At 33.7% G+C, this 16706-nt stretch overlaps 1 long non-coding RNA gene across 1 annotated transcript in view; it reads left to right on the forward strand.

Moving 5' to 3' along the window:
• Positions 1 to 339: 339 nt before the first annotated feature.
• Positions 340 to 16706, forward strand: part of LOC117117047 — a 34119-nt gene continuing 17752 nt past the window's right edge. Inside the window, exons 1-3 of the long non-coding RNA XR_004446849.1 lie at positions 340 to 396; positions 11944 to 11987; positions 12183 to 12244. This is a non-coding gene — a long non-coding RNA (uncharacterized LOC117117047). The remainder of the gene's footprint in view (positions 397 to 11943; positions 11988 to 12182; positions 12245 to 16706) is intronic.

Below are 16706 nucleotides of genomic sequence, written 5' to 3' on the forward strand. Positions count from 1 at the left end.
CATAGGCTATTTAATATTATGATGTAGCTGGGCATGTATTTGATGGTGATAGATTAATTAAAAGAAGAAAAACAGTGAAAGTTTTTAAACAGAACAATGTTACAGAACAGAACAATGAAACGTTAAAACATTGTTCTGTGTATATCATTTGAATTTCTTAAATTTCTAATGAATGACCGCTGATTTTCATGTAAATTTCAAATGAATATGTACCCACTGTTGTCTTCTAATCTGATTAAAATCTGGCCGAATTTTGGCCGATATCGAAAAAAGTTTGGCCGAATTTGGCCGTGAGATGGCGTGTGTTTGGCCGTGAAGCCTGTCGACTATCTGGCAACCCTGGTCAGCATTGTTTGAAGGTTAGCGGTTGGGTCTGTGGTATTACTATTACTGAAGGTAATGTTAGGAAATTTAAGCACTTGTTGCCGAATTTAAGTAATTTTAAATTGCTTTATGTTTTGTAAGTTTGCCAGGTTAAACTATAACTTATTAAAATATTTTCATACAAACATACATTTGGCAGCCAATGAAAGTAGACGAATATCCTCCGCCCTCTTGAAAATGGTGGTTCCCAACCTGGGGTCCGGGGACCTCTCGATCAGGGTCCGCGAAAAATAATTGGAGGTTCGCCAAGTCAAAGGTGTCCGCTTTTTAATGATTCATTTGGCATTATTTTTTCTTGTCTTACAATAGTGTGATCATATCTTGACAATAATGAAATACCTTTGATTTGACAGGCATGACTTACTGCACTGTAATTTGTTTGAACTATTGGCGTATGACCCATGACACTAACTTAACTTAGTAATGAAATGTGCACTTTTGATTCAATTAATTTGATTATCTTTACTTTAATTAACTTCACAATGTTTAAAATAGATTTAGAATGCTATTATTCAGGGAGATGTTATTTACAAATCCAATTTTCGATTTCAACCTTTGACATTGCAAGGCCATTTTAACCCTGTTTTGTGCAACTATGTTTATTTGTATTCAATGATATTTACATGTAAATATTTAGAGTAAAAATTTGCATTTTTTCTTAAAAATGCAAATTGGCAGCTGACTCTCTATGAGTTATAGTAAAATTTTGCTTAAGCTGCCCCTGACCATAATTTTTGTTGTACTGTACCTTTTGTAAATGTGTATTGGTCGAATAAATAAATGAAATAAAATGAGAATATCCTGCTAAACTTCCGAAATAAGAGGTTGACCTTTGACCTAATGACACCAAAAGGTCATTTGGCAATTAAATGTGTGATTTTAATTTCTTAAGTTCATGATTTATACTTATTATCATTTATGCAAATGTTTAGAAAATTAATTATGAATGCAGAACTGAGTTTGTAATACTGCATTAACCTCTTATAAATCCAAATTTGACCCTGACCTTTGACACTGCCAGGTCATCTGAACCTTTTTATGTGCAATTAGGATTATTTGTAATAAATATGATATTTACAGTACATTTAAATATTTATAGAAAACACTTGCATTTTTCTTCAAATATCCTGCTTAGCCGCCCAAATAAGAGGTTGACCTTTGACCTAATGTCACCGAGAGGTCATTTGGCAAATTAAATGTGTGATTTGGATTCTTTTGGGTCATGTTTATATTTGTACCTAATACATTTATGCTTAATATGTAATGGTTAAGGAGAAAAGTAGCTGCAAAGTTTTATGGCGGCCATTTTGAATTTATGCAAATTAGGTAATTTAGTATTGGCCGATCAAGGTAGATACTTTATATGCTAATTGTTACAAGCAAAAGAACATATTTCAGCAGTAAAACAAACTTTTGCAATTTGGACTGGGAGACCTATTTCTACTTTTTTACGCTTTTAATTTCTACGCTTTTAGTGCATTTTTTACACTTTGAAATTCTAAGTTTATGTATTGTGATTTTACCCCAAAAAAGCATACTTAATTTTAACTGAGATCACTAATAATGAACATATACAATAATACCATTACCAAACAAAATGAGCCAATTAAAATCAACATGTATTTTTTTTAAACATTTATTTTAACAAAACATAGACTGGCGATAGTGATGATAATTAATAAAAATGCACCAGTCACTCGGCAGAGTTTGGCTTTAAAAAAGCTCCGGGCCCCTGGATTTAGCCAGTGAGAGTTCATAGCCATTAAGCCATTGACTTCCACTCCTCCAGGTAAAATAACGTTTTTAAATTATAGCTTAGCTATATTTTACAGGCTTATGACTATTTTATACAGTATTCTATTTTGTTCAATTATAAAATCAATTACAGTAATCTGGCTACATATTGTATATTTGGCATATTGGTTATTTTCCTGGAGATTAGTCTTTGTATTCTGCCTAGTGGCGGATTCAGTAGGCCTTATTTGAAATAGAGGGGGTTCAGGGAAGGACATTCATGGATGGGGAGTCCAGACCATCTTAGCCCCACCATTGGTTGGGGCTGAAGTAAGAAAATGTATGTTTATGGCATCTCTAGATGGCCGGAAATGGCACTCCAGACCTAAATTTGATTTGATGACGTCATCATGGTCAAAATAAATGTTTTTTCTGACCCCTCTCATTTTTCTTTCCTCAAAACTTTGATGACCCCCATATCAATGCATATTAACCATTCGTCATTTCTAAATCATATTAAGTGGGCATAAACTTAAGGTCAAGATTGAATGTCAACTACCTTAATTTTCCATTTACGTGTCTTAACGTGCGCATACGCATGCATCAAAATTTACATTCTTAAAATCATGCCTATTTTTAATCAGTTATAGCTCCTTAGGATGAAAGTGACCCCAATTTCTATTACATATCCTGAAAGCACATGAGTTGTAGATATGATTTTATAGATCATTATGGCTGATCGTACATTGTGACGTCATATTACCATCTGAATTAAGAAAAAACTTAATTTTTTATTTAGGATGTCATTATTTGTATACTCATTTGAACGTATCTCGCTTATTCTTGATTGATCGTCTCTTACCTGTGAGTATGTTATACAGTAGCTGAGACAATTCTCTTTCGGAAGTGTCTCTTTATTTTGCATTTTGATGACGTCATCATGGTCAAAAAGAATGAATTTTTGGAGCCCTCTCATCTCTCTTTCTTCAAATCAAATTCATTGATATTATCAGCATACTGTATGTAAAAAAATGTAATAAACAGATATTGTTTTAAAATGTAATACAGTTTCAACTGTATCAGTTTATATGTATTTTAGTGCACAATCTGCATTGCTTCCCAAATCTAATATCAAGAATTGTTTGCAATCATAACATCAGCCAATTCAATCTTAACAAACACTGGCTATGATATAAACAATACTAAATATGATATGGTTACAAGTTAGCTGGAGCAATGACAATCTGTGCATTCATAATAAATGTTTTCACAGCTTTTTCAAGTCAGACTCTGTTTGTCAGACACATTTCTAATGTAAACAACTTTGCAGTATATTGTTTCATCGTACTATTTTATCCATTGGTCGAGCACGCAAGATTTCTTGACATTTGATACAAACTCTCCAATTGAATCTCAACTTCAAAATTTTCACCTGTAGGCAAAAGCACAAAATTTTTTTCAGTTGTTAAGTAGTTTGCAGAAAATTCAGAGAATTTCATGACAGTAACGGATTCCACGACTAATTTTTGAACATAATCTACATTACATTACAAGTCTTTTTCCCTGAGGGTGTGAATACGAATCGTGTTCATTTATTACAAATTCTTCATTTTAATTCAATCATCGTGTTGTTTTCATCTAATTTTCTTCTTCATCTAATATTTCGAGCCTGTATTAACCCAAAAAAGCCTAAATTTGATTTTTAATATAAAAATTATTTCATTAATATTTTATTAATATTAAATTCCTTTATAAATAAATATTCATGAAATCCATATTTTATCCATGTTTGTAATTCTTATTATTGCTGAATTTTATTGAGTTTTTATCTTATTAAAAGTATCAGTTTTTATTAAATTGCAGTTTGTTTACTGGCATGTCTTTTTATGCATTTTAGTTTTATACAGTTGGCCATATAGGCCTAAAGTGTATGGTGAAGGGCAGATCCAGGACTTTTCATTAAGGGTTACTACCAAAAATTTCAGATGGCTTGGTGTGTATGGTCTCCTCATGACGCCAGTGTAGTTGATAACAGACAGGTTGATAAGCTAAGAAATTTCAGCGGTCTTGAAAATTGAATTTAAACTTAGTTGCTTCTTGCGCTGAAGACCCTGGTTCAAACCCGGCCAGTGTCAGGTTTTAATTAGAGCTTTGTGCTGGTTTGCCGTTGTATGTTATCCAGTGACCACGGATAATAACGCTCGCGCATTTGATCATTCAATTTGGAATTGGCGCCTTATAAATGTTTGGGTATTATTACAGTAAATACAATCTTCTCAATTTTAATCATTAACCATGGGGATTTCTTGCTTTGTTTAAAACAGCAGGAGTGTTAATTTTATGTTTGTTGTACATGCTGTTTATGATGTTGCCTATGTTTTACTGTCTTTGCTTTTGCTTTTTTTACTTCATTTTATTGTAAAAAAAAAATGTAGTTCATGAGGTGTATAATGTTGGCCAAGACACGGAAACGATGCTTGTTTGTTTAGTTTTGGTAACATATACAGTATAGTATCAATTCGTTGTAGACAACTTGCCTCCAGCATCCGAGGAATGATCTTTGGCATTTAATACCAAAGTTGAGGACTGCCCCAAAGTCCAGTAAGGTCACTGAATTGTTAGCTTTCCAGCCCACTCTAGTTTTAGCCATTGTTCAATGTTACAATTAAAATTAATAGATTTTTCCAAACAATACAATACACTTTAAGAACCCTTGAAGAACACCGTGAATGAAAGCAACTGGTAGCGCACTTTCATTTCAGAGTATCTTCTTGTTTATTGCAAAATTAATCGTGATTGGTCAATAACTTCACCTCAGGACAAAATCATTCTAGCATTACTGCCGTTACCTAATCTTGGGCCTGCAGGTGGCGTTAATAATGCCACTGACCATGGCAAATTTATTCACACAAATCGAATGCGTTGGTTTGCTTCTTGAGCTCTGATTTGTTGTGCATTTTTTCACTTCGCAAAAAGTAGAAACATTTCGGACTACTCAATTTCGCTAAAGCGAAAAACTGCGAAGAAATGTGAATGCGCATGAACCAACTTTTTGGATTCGCGGGAATAAATTTGCCTGGTGGAAAACAGGCTTTGTTTACTCTATTCTGTCTTGTGCATACAATAGAAAGCTTAATAAAACTAGATTTGAACTCGTCACTGAGGACGAGTTTGGTGATCCGCCGCACTTCGACTTGAAATGTTTTTAAATGCTCAAAATGGCCTAAAATATGTTCTAGTTAGTTTTTAAAAAAGTGTAATATTAAACATTTGAAAAGATTTACGCGTGCATACGCGGACGTCTTGATGCCTGTGCACATGTTAATGGCACAAAAAGTTTAATCGTGGCCCGGGATTTATCAATCTCAGCTTAGCAAATGTCTTAAGTCAAAAAAGTTAAGATGTCCCTAATAAATATCTTAAGCTGATTTATTACCCAATCTTAGCAAAATCTTGGCATAAAAAATCGTCTTAGATGGTGCCCACGTACAATCTTTCTAATTTTAAGAAATTTTTAAGCTAAGCAATATTGATAAATTTGACTTAAGCAAAAAAATATACTTAAGACGAATTGAAGCTAAATTCTAGTTTGATAAATGTGGCCCCTGTTACAAAAACATGTAAGAAAACGTAATTCCCAGCTTCAGTATGTGCAGTGCGCGTGGAAATGAGCGTACGGTGTGTAAATTATGGAAAGATTTAGGATGCTGAAAATTACCTGAAACGTGATTTAAATTATCTGAAAAGTGATATTGAGAATTTCCAAATTTTACCGTACACACACGCCACGACGTGCTCGTGGACGGTAATGGCACAAGAAATTGACCTTCTATCAGTCTGATAGCGTCGAAATACAGTCTGCAGCCCTCTATCTGAAAAGTGATATTGAGAATTCCTAATTCTACCGTACAGCACGTCACGACGTGCTCGTGGACGGTAATGGTACAAGAAATTGATCCTTGTCAAGAGTAATTTAAAAACACTTGTTGGTTGGTAATGCCACACACATTTTCCCTTCATAATGTACATATATCAATCTGATAGCTTCGAAATACAGTCTGCCGCCCTCTATCGTCAATGATATTTGATAAAATTTTAAGAGAGATGGAAAGGCTCCAAAAATTCATTCTTTTTTACCATGATGACGTCATCAAAATGAAAAATAAAGGGACACTTCCGAAAGAGAATTATCTCAGCTATAACATACTCACAGGTGGGAGACGATCAATCAAGAATAAGTGAGATATGTTCAAACGAGTACAGTATAAAAATAATTACGTCATAAATAAAAATTCAGTTTTTTCTTAATTCAAATGGCAATGTGATGACGTCACAATGTCCGATCAGCCATTATGATCTATAAAATCATATCTACAACTCGTGCTTTCAGAATATGTAATAAAAATTGGAGGTCACCTTTCATTGTAAGGAGCGTTATGACACGCACGCGTAAAATTAGGGTACATTACATTTAAAATTGACTCAAAAGTTAATGCTCATTTAATACGATTTCGAAATGGCAATTGGTTAGGCTGATATGATAGATAATATAAAAATGCAAAATTGCGCGTAGATGACGTCACGCATAACTGCGCACTTTGAAAACCTTATTGTGACTATTCCAGGCCAAGCTAAATGTTTGTTGAAGCGTGCATGTACGAGTCTCGTGCCAATTTTGAGATATCGTGCTAACAAGATATGGGGAGAAACGTAGAATAAAAATAAAAGATGATGATGATCTCTAACAATAACAATAAGTGATCCACTCGTGAAGCGGATCACCAAAAAAAATTTTTGGTCAACGTTGCAAGAAACAATATCAGGAACATAGAAACTTTTATAGTCTTAATTACATATCTGTTGATTTCATATCAATAATGAATATTTTTTTGCACTGCAAATTATTGTTAAAATTTAGTTATAATTCAGCTGTAACTCATTCTTAAGCCAATTAAATTGAAATTATATAGAATGTATCATCATTGAACATGACAAAAACCCTTAAGGGGAAAATTTCATGTTTTTGGTTAGTTTTTATTTAACCACCCACTTGCTGCTTGCATACATATGCATATGCTAGTTGTGAGAGCAGTGTGAAGAGTGGTTGCCTGGTGTATTGGTGGCAAAAGCTTGCAGCTGGTGCTATTATTTACTGGATTTAACCACAAACTGAAAAAAACCCCAAAACAAAAAATGATATTGGTTTCATTTTACACCTATGTTTGGCCATATTTCTTGGTCCCTGGATGGAAACTATTGAAATAGCCATGGGGAACATAGTGACCAATGACCTACAGTATGCAGTGACCAATGACCAATGTATGAGTGAACTTCACACTGCCATCTCAACTTATGTAAATAACCCAAGGTTAGGTGTAATTGAGTTAGTTAAAAAAAGGTGTTACTTTTAATTTGATAAAAAGGTTTGTTTTAATTAGTGTTTGTTTTAAGCTGTGTGCTCTGTATTATGAGTAAATTGGAAATAAACAGACAGTATATTCATTACCTTCTTTGCATTGCGTTCCTGTCAGCTGACCCCACAGTTTCAGTGCTCTGCAGAATTTTGTGAAATCAAGCAGCAGTAGTTGTTTAATGCTTGTATTAACATACCATAGACTGAAAGGGTGGTGAGGTGGGTTGAGGTGTTGCTGAGAAAAAGGAGTTCTACTCAGTGAGTTATGAAAACAAAATGACCATTGAATTTCCAGCCTACACGGTCACCGCAGATTAAGGCCTATTTTTAAAGAGCACAACAGTAGCTGTGACAGCTGTAGAAAAAATAGAATCATAATTATATTCTTCATGGTAATTCATGCTGAACTGGCATGACAGAGCGACGTTTCACTCAGCATAATTGTAAATATTCTGCCCATTCAGTGACCCAATCATGCATTCAATAATAATAATAATAATAATAATAATAATAATAATAATAACTACTGTAGAGTTGAACTCGTCACTGAGGACGAGTTAGGTGATCCGCCGCACTTTGACCCTTAAGAAAGTGAGCGCGGTGGAGATTGAACCACTATTAAATGCTGAAAATGGCTTAAAGTATACGCTAATTCAGTTTTTAAAAAAAGAATTTGGAGCATTTTGTAAGATTTACTCATGCGTACGCGCACGTCATGACGCACGTGAGCATGGTAATGTCACAAAATGTTGACTCCTGATATGAGATATATGTATCAACTCTCATTGATAAAACGCCTGTTGGTGAGGGAGTTATTATCATTCATAATATTTATCATATATAAAAATTTGATTTAAAAAAAATTCAGATGGCAATATGATGACGTCACAATGCCCGATCAGCTATTATGATATATATCTACAATTCATGTGCTTTCAGAATATGTAATAAAAATTGGGGTCACCTTTCATCCTAAAGAGCTATAACTAATTAAATATAGGCATAATTTAAAGCATAGTTTAATTTTGACGCAAGAGTACGCGCCATAACGCACGCACAAAGAATTAAGGTACCTAACATTCAACCTTGACCTGAAGTTTATGCCCACTAAATATGATTCACAAATGACGACTGGTTGAGATGATTATGGGGTCATCTTATGTTTGAGGAAAGAAAGATGAGGGGGTCAGAAAAAAATTTAATTTGACCATGATGACGTCATCATAATGTAAAAAGAGGTCACATGAAAGAAAATTGTCTCAGTTATAACATACTCAGAGTTGGAAGACGATCGACCAAGGATAAACGAGATACACTCAAAAGCGTATTTCAAAAACGACGTCATCGATAAAATCAGTTTTCTTGAATTCAGATGGCAATATGATGACTTCACAATGTCTGATCAGCCATTATGATCTATTAAATTATATTTACTCATGTGCTTTCAGAATATGTAATAAAATAGGGGGTCACCTTTCATCATAAGGAGCTATAACTGATTAAAAATAGGCCTGATTTTAGCATATTTTCACTGTAATCGGCACAAATACGCACAATTACTATTGGCCATAAGATGACCGAAAAGAATGGAAATTTGGGAAAACAATTTCAGGAACCCAAAATATATCAAAAATCGTAATTTCTGGCTTCCGTACGTGCTGCGCACGTAAAAGTGCACACGTAGTGGAAAATTTCAAAAAATTTTGAAATGCTCAAAAAGGCCTGAAACGTGCTCTAATTTAGTCAAAAAGTGATATTAGTGATATAAAGCACACACGTAAAATTAGGGTACAATACATTTAACATTGAACTGAAGTTAATGCTTATTTAATACGATTTCAAAATAGCAATTGATATGATTGATAATGTAAAAATGCAAAATTGCGCGTAGCTGACTTCACGTATGACTGGTCACCTTGAAAACCTTACCATAATTCCAGGCGATGCCAAAATGATCGATGGAGCGACCTTGTGCGTACCTCGTAGCAATTTTGAGATATCGTGCAAACAAAAAGGGGAGAAATAAAGAAAAGATGAAGATGATGATGATGATCCTGACAATAACGAAGTGATCCGCTCGAGAAGCGGATCACCAATAATATTTTAGCATTTATACAGCGCTCTTTACTGGAATCTCACAGCACATAAAGGTATGAACTATGAAAAAGGTGAATTTTAAGAAGAGATTTGAATTGAGAAAGTTGGAGCATGTATAGGCCTGCTACAAACTACAATGTTGTATTCTTATAATTCTGTACAAAATAGGCATTATACAGATTGTGCATCAAGATGTTTCTTCAGTTTTTGTGTAATAACTACGATAAGAAAATATTTCTTATTTTCATGTTTAGTGTAGCCTACACCAGAATTTTTGTTGACACTTGAACAAAGATAATATATTATACGATAAAAAAAATTAGAACTATAATTATGATGCAAACTTTCAAATAATATTTTATAATTTAAATTATATGCTATAAAAAATAATATTATTATAAAATAAGAATATTACAGTATATATACTTTAGGTAAGATACATCTAGTTATTATGAACTGGACGATATTAAAATTGTTTCCCAAACACTCGTGCAGCAAAAAGTTTTAACTTAGGGATCGTACATGCAAATAACAACTGGCCTATTTGCATTGTCCCTGGTTAAAAAAAGACTCCTTGCTCCAAACACGTTCCTGTATGACTCTCAAAACAAATCGGTGATAACAAAATAAACAGTAAAGTTAGGAAGGGTATTGTGCACAAGTCTAGGAACTTCCAATGAAAATATGATTAAGGCAATTAGCGCGAATCCCTAGGAAGTTTGCTTGACCCTGATATAACCACTCACATTTTGCGAGCACACTGCTTCTAGTTGGTTTTGTGCCAGACTGATTTTGTTGGTAGTTGCTCTTAAAGTCAGGCTCTGGAGGAAAAAAAATGTTGATATGGTGTAGAACTGATTTTTCTAAGACAGAAAAAAGTTGTTTGACGAAAAACTGGGGAACAGTGAATGAGATACAGATTTTTTAATATTTAAAACTGGGGGAAAAGGGGCGTAACTGCCCATTTTTACACCTTATTCCCCCAGTTTTTAAATATTAAAAAATCTGTATCTCATTCAACGTTCTCCAGTTTTTCGTCAAACAACTTTTTTCTGTCTTAGAAAAATCAGTTCTACAACATATCAAAAAATTTTCTTCCTCCGGAGCCTGACTTTAAAAAGGCTAGCATAAGTCTTTTTCAAAGATTTAATATTGACTTTTTAAGTTTATAAGTAAATGGACCAGAGGGCCAAAGTTTTGATTTAAGAATAAGCGCTGCATGTTTTTTATACTTATTTTATCACTTTGAGATGTGTTGATATGTGTTTATGTAAAAAATATATAAAAATTCTGTTTAATATAAGACAGTATAGTGATTATATTGTTTTAATTGTGTATCTGTATAAATGGTATTGCTTTGTAACATTATTAAATGTTTGCTGGATGAATTGCTTTATTCAGGGTTGAAAAAAATGCACGACCGGTGGTTGGAGGTATCATGAGTGATTCATTTTTGGGGAAAAAAATTCAAATATATAAACTGTTGTGCTATATAGTGTACAGATAAAATTTTATACTTGAGGCATTTTATTGATACAATTTTTATGGTCGGGCACAATTTTTTTTTTTTTTTTCAGGCCTGGCTTTACTGTTAATTTTTACTGTATTTTCAACATCTTTTTTGTGATGCTTATATTTACTGTATATGCTTTTTTGCTGGGATTAACCAGAGGACCAGGGATTGTTATTCCAGAGCGTTGTTTGACAAAAAACTGGGGAACAGTGAATGAGATACAGATTTTTTAATATTTAAAACTGGGGGAAAAGGGGCGTAACTGCCCATTTTTACACCTTAATATAAGACAGTATAGTGATTATATTGTTTTAATTGTGTATCTGTATAAATGGTATTGCTTTGTAACATTATTAAATGTTTGCTGGATGAATTGCTTTACTCAGGGTTGGAAAAAATGCACGACCGGTGGTTGGAGGTATCATGAGTGATTCATTTTTGGGGAAAAAAATTCAAATATATAAACTGTTGTGCTATATAGTGTACAGATAAAATTTTATACTTGAGGCATTTTATTGATACAATTTTTATGGTCGGGCACAATTTTTTTTTTTTTTTGCAGGCCTGGCTTTACTGTTAATTTTTACTGTATTTTCAACATCTTTTTTGTGATGCTTATATTTACTGTATATGCTTTTTTGCTGGGATTAACCAGAGGACCAGGGATTGTTATTCCAGAGCAGTTCCCCGAGGATAAAAAATAATAACGAAAAAAGTAATTTTAAAGAGGTGAAAATTTGACATTTCCATTTTGCTTAAAAAGCATTCCTGCATTGCTTTTGTAACTCTTATACTTTTACAGACTGCATGAAGTTGTAACAATTAGTGGTTTTCAAGCCAAAGGTGGTAAGTAGGCCACACACTAAGTTTTTAAAATGCATTTTTGTATCCTGTATATGTTTCTTATTTCCTATGACATCATTCAATCATCTCCTTGCAGCTAAACCTAGTTTGTTTATTGTATCTTTTACTGAATCTGTGTACATTCTACCTTGTTTTTCCATTTTAACTATTTGTTCTATTTAAACTGTTTATATTTAGGTTACTGCTTGGGTATTTGAATGCTAGATGCACCTCATTCTTTCAACACCTGGAGGTCACTAGTGAGTGGAATACTATATATTCTTGTAATTGTTAGTAGGGCCTTTAATGTTTGTTTACATTGTTGGCCTGATTGAACATTTCTGTTTATGGTGGATCAGTTAATTGATTCTGAAATAGTCATCTTGAGGTACAGAGCATAAGAAGAAATGATTTTAGACAGGTGGTTTGGCAAAATTATCACTGCCATCTGGATGTGAAAATAGAAGCACATAAATAGGATGTAAAATTTGAATATTTTTGGTTTAGAAGAAATGTGTATGTATGTCAGAGGTCCCCAAGTTGGTGAAGTGAAATTTCTGGGTAATTTATCATTTATGGAAATGAAATTTCCGGGTCATTTTTTCTTTAGTTTATTAACTACAGGTATGACATGTTATTCAACGTGTGTCATGTAATTACAAAAAGCCATCAAATATTTAACAGAAACAGTATTAGTCCGCTTTTTGTAAGTGGAAAACAATAGGCAAATTAAGTCATTTTGAGGTTTTGTGATGCAAAGCACATGGTATTGTTTAAATTTTAAGTAATCTTGTTTAATTTTTGAAAATAAAAACTTAAGAGCCATTTTAATATTCACAATGAAAATTCTGTATTTTCTGGGAAAATCTAAAAATTCTGGGAAGCGTGGATCCACCTGAAAAATCTGGGAACCCACAAATTTCTGGGAACTTGGGAGGTCTGCCAGACTTGTAAGGCTTCATGTTAGACATCATGTTTTAATATTCTCAAGAGTGTAAGTACAAGTGATACACAAAAAAAAATCGTGTATTCCTTGTTCAATCTGAAAACCATCCCTGGCATCCCATTCTTCCCTTACACCGCAATTAATCTTCATTTTTCCGACACTCCCTCACTCTTCTTCTTGTACATCCCATTTTACATCTTCATTATTACTGAACTTTTTCTTTTCTTCCACAGTCTTATATATATATATATATATATTCTTTATTGTCAAAATAAACTTTTGTTCATTTGATAAGTGTTTTGCATTGCATACTAGAGTGAAAAAAGGGCATTTGATTTCCCCTGTTCTTCTGAAAAACATTCTGTGCAACTGAAATTTTAATTCGTATATTCACCTTCCTCCACCACCATTCCACATGCCCATAAATTGTTGGGATTTATTTGTAAGTTTATACTGTATATATTTGATATTTAATATTTATTTTAAATTTAATTTTTTTAAATTTCTTGTTTAATGAATTACGGTAATGTGAATGTAATTTCTAGCAGATATTGGCCCTTGATGGTATTTGAAGCATGCAATAAGATTGAATAGAATTGAAATATATTGTTCTTGATTGATTGATTGAGCATTGATTGATTAATTGATTATTGACAAAATAATTTGTTGGTTAACTGACTGATTGTTTGATTGAATGATTGAGTGAATGATTGATTAATTGATTATTGACTAAATGATTTTATTGATTGAATGACTGATTGATTGATTCATTGTAAGTTGCATTGAGTGTGTATTTGAAAATGAGAGATTATGACAAAAAGATACCAAATATTTTCATAGCCTAAATAACTAATAAAGATGTGTACCCTCAATATTTTCAACCTGTAACTCACATTTTTCAACTCGCACTTTGTATTTCTGAACTTGCAACTTTTACTGAAGTAACTTTCCAATTTTACAAAAATATAATATTGGACAGTTTATTATAAATGCATCTATTACTAGGCCTAATCATTGACAAGTAAACTGTTTTCTTGTTCTCAGTTTTTGGTGGAAAGCTATATCAGCAATTCAAATTGTCAGTAAACATTATTATTGTTCAACTTATCGTATTTAGCTTGCAAAGATGGTGTTTGAAAGAAGAAAATATCTAATTAAAAAAAAATAATTAAGGAGTAATGTGCGGCTGATGAAAAGTTAATCCTGCTAAGAAATGCTGACCGTTTGTTTTCATTACATTATCCTTCTACATAGTTAATACTTCGCCTACCAGTGTCTACTTTCAACTTAGCAGATACTTGAAAACCTGACAGTGTCACAGCTATAGACACTTTACTTCCAATCAGAAACCAATTAAATGCAATCAAAGAGAGCAGATGTTATGATTACAACCTACTCCACAAGTTTCAGTTTAAGCGCTGTCCACACTATCAACTTTTATTGACAAAAGCATGTGACATGCCTAAATATGGTAATGATGACATCACTTCACATGACCATATATAGGCACATCATATGGGCATTATTTTTTTTTTTTTTTGTCAAAGAAAATTTGATGATTCGACAGCCTGTCCAAACTATCACATTTTATTTGACAAAAATATAAGTGACATCATGATCATATATAGGCATATCATGACTATATATGGGTATACAACAATTTCTGTCAAAGATCATCTGGAAAGCTTTAGAAATTGCTTTAGTTTGACAGGTTTTTACCACTGCAATGAAATTAGACAGCAATTGGATATAATTATTATAAAAAAAATACTGCATTATAAAAAATGAAGTACTGGTTCGTCCCACACATGAGGAGACAATTTATTGAACACATAGTAGCAAGGGAAAACATTCCTGCGTTACACTTGGTGGTGAACAGAACAGCTGGGCTAAAATATCAGGTGTTTGTTGGCCCCAAAGAGAGAGAATATGAAATTTGAGATGCACTATGGCCTAGAACTGTAAGTAGTCTCCCTTTTATTATCAATAGGATAATTTATTATGAGGAAATGTATTTGTGATGGACATGTAAATTATGCAGTTCATGATACTCTCTACATTGAAATATAAAAACCCATAATTAAATATTCAAACAATATATTTGAAGCAATTATCAATTACAAGATAATCTGAGATTGCAAACCCTCACCCTGTTGCGCCATATCTCACCCTGTTGCGCCATATCTATTATGTACTGGTCGAACTGCTGGACACAGCGGGCCTATCCAAATGAGGCCTTGCATGGCAAGCCCATCAATCGAATAAGTTTGCACGCCAGAGCAGACGATCTGCTCCAGTTGGCAATGTCTGTTGCGCCCGGAAAATATAATAAATTCTAAAATCTGCATCTTCCGATTAGCACCAAACTTGTGAAGGATTGAGATACATGTAACATTGTCAATGTGTGGAAATTTTAAGTAAATTGGTCCAGTGGTTTTTGAGTTATGCGCCCTGAAGTACACACACAGACACATAGACAGACACACAGACGCATACTATTGCATTATCCTTCACCTCTTCTTCGGAGAGGCAAAGCTAATGGAGAGGTGAGGGTAATAATTATAGGATAATCTTAGATGATCTCAATGAGTATAGAATAAAAAAAGTTACTTACTTCCGATGAGACATAAATCAAAACCACTCAGTTTGCTAATATAGTTTCACCCATCTGCGATAAAATCTGGAAAAGAAAACATTAAAAAATATAATAAAAAATATTTTCTCATTTAAAAGGATCAAAAAAGTTATGAACTTGCAAAGAATCACATAAAAACAATTACATTTTTATAATATTTATAGATCGGATTGGATTGAAAAAAAACTATGTATGTTAACACAACTGCCGTTGTCATTAATCCAGAAGGCAATACTGACCCTTTTGTTATTAACACTGGTGTTCTTCAAGGAGATCCATTAGCTCCTTTTATTTTCATTATATGCTTAGACTACGCATTGAGAAAAGCCCTTCGACCATCAGATGGACTCTGAAGCGACGCCTAAGCAGAAGACATCCTGAAGACGTCTTGCCAGAATTTGCCTATGCTGATGACATCGCCTTGTTAGAAAATACAGTCAAGAATGCTGAAGAATCGCTTTATCGGGTCGAGAAACAAACACAATCCATTGGTCTCTTTTTAAATGCCAAAAAGACAAAGTTTATTCACCTCAATTCCACATCAGAATTGTCCATTAATTCACTAGACGGACAGGAAATCGAGAAAGTTGGCGAATTCCTTTATCTCGGCGGGTACACATTTACGTCCCATGACATTGACACAAGAATTGGTAAAGCGTGAGGTGCATTACACTCGTTGTCAAAAGTGTGGTCAGCACCAATCAGAAAAACAACAAAAATGAGACTCTTCAAATCAACTGTAGAGTCCATACTGCTGTATGGAGCCGACTCATGGACCTTAATGAATGCTCTTACTAAAAAAATTGATGGAACATACACCCGAATGTTAAGGATTGTTCAAAACGTTTCCTGGCAGTCGCACACCTCCAACAAGTCTCTGTACGGTAAACATCCACGTCTATCCTCCATCATTCGACAACGTAGGCTTGCTCTTGCTGGTCACGTGATAAGAAACGATAAGGCAGCCGGCAGGGCTTTACTTTGGAAGCCAGATACCCTCAAGGAAAGTTGGAAGGCCCACGACAACATTAAAGAACATACTGGAAACAGACACTGGTCTCGAAGGGCACGAACTGAAGACAGCAATGATTGAGCAGTACACCTGAGCAGTACACCTGGAGACATTCCCCTACTGTTTTCT

The sequence above is a fragment of the Anneissia japonica genome, unplaced genomic scaffold (genome assembly GCF_011630105.1).
Source record: "Anneissia japonica isolate Jap-2015-1 unplaced genomic scaffold, ASM1163010v1 scaffold407_len587689_cov185, whole genome shotgun sequence".
In the NCBI taxonomy this organism is placed as follows: Eukaryota; Metazoa; Echinodermata; class Crinoidea; order Comatulida; family Comatulidae; genus Anneissia; species Anneissia japonica.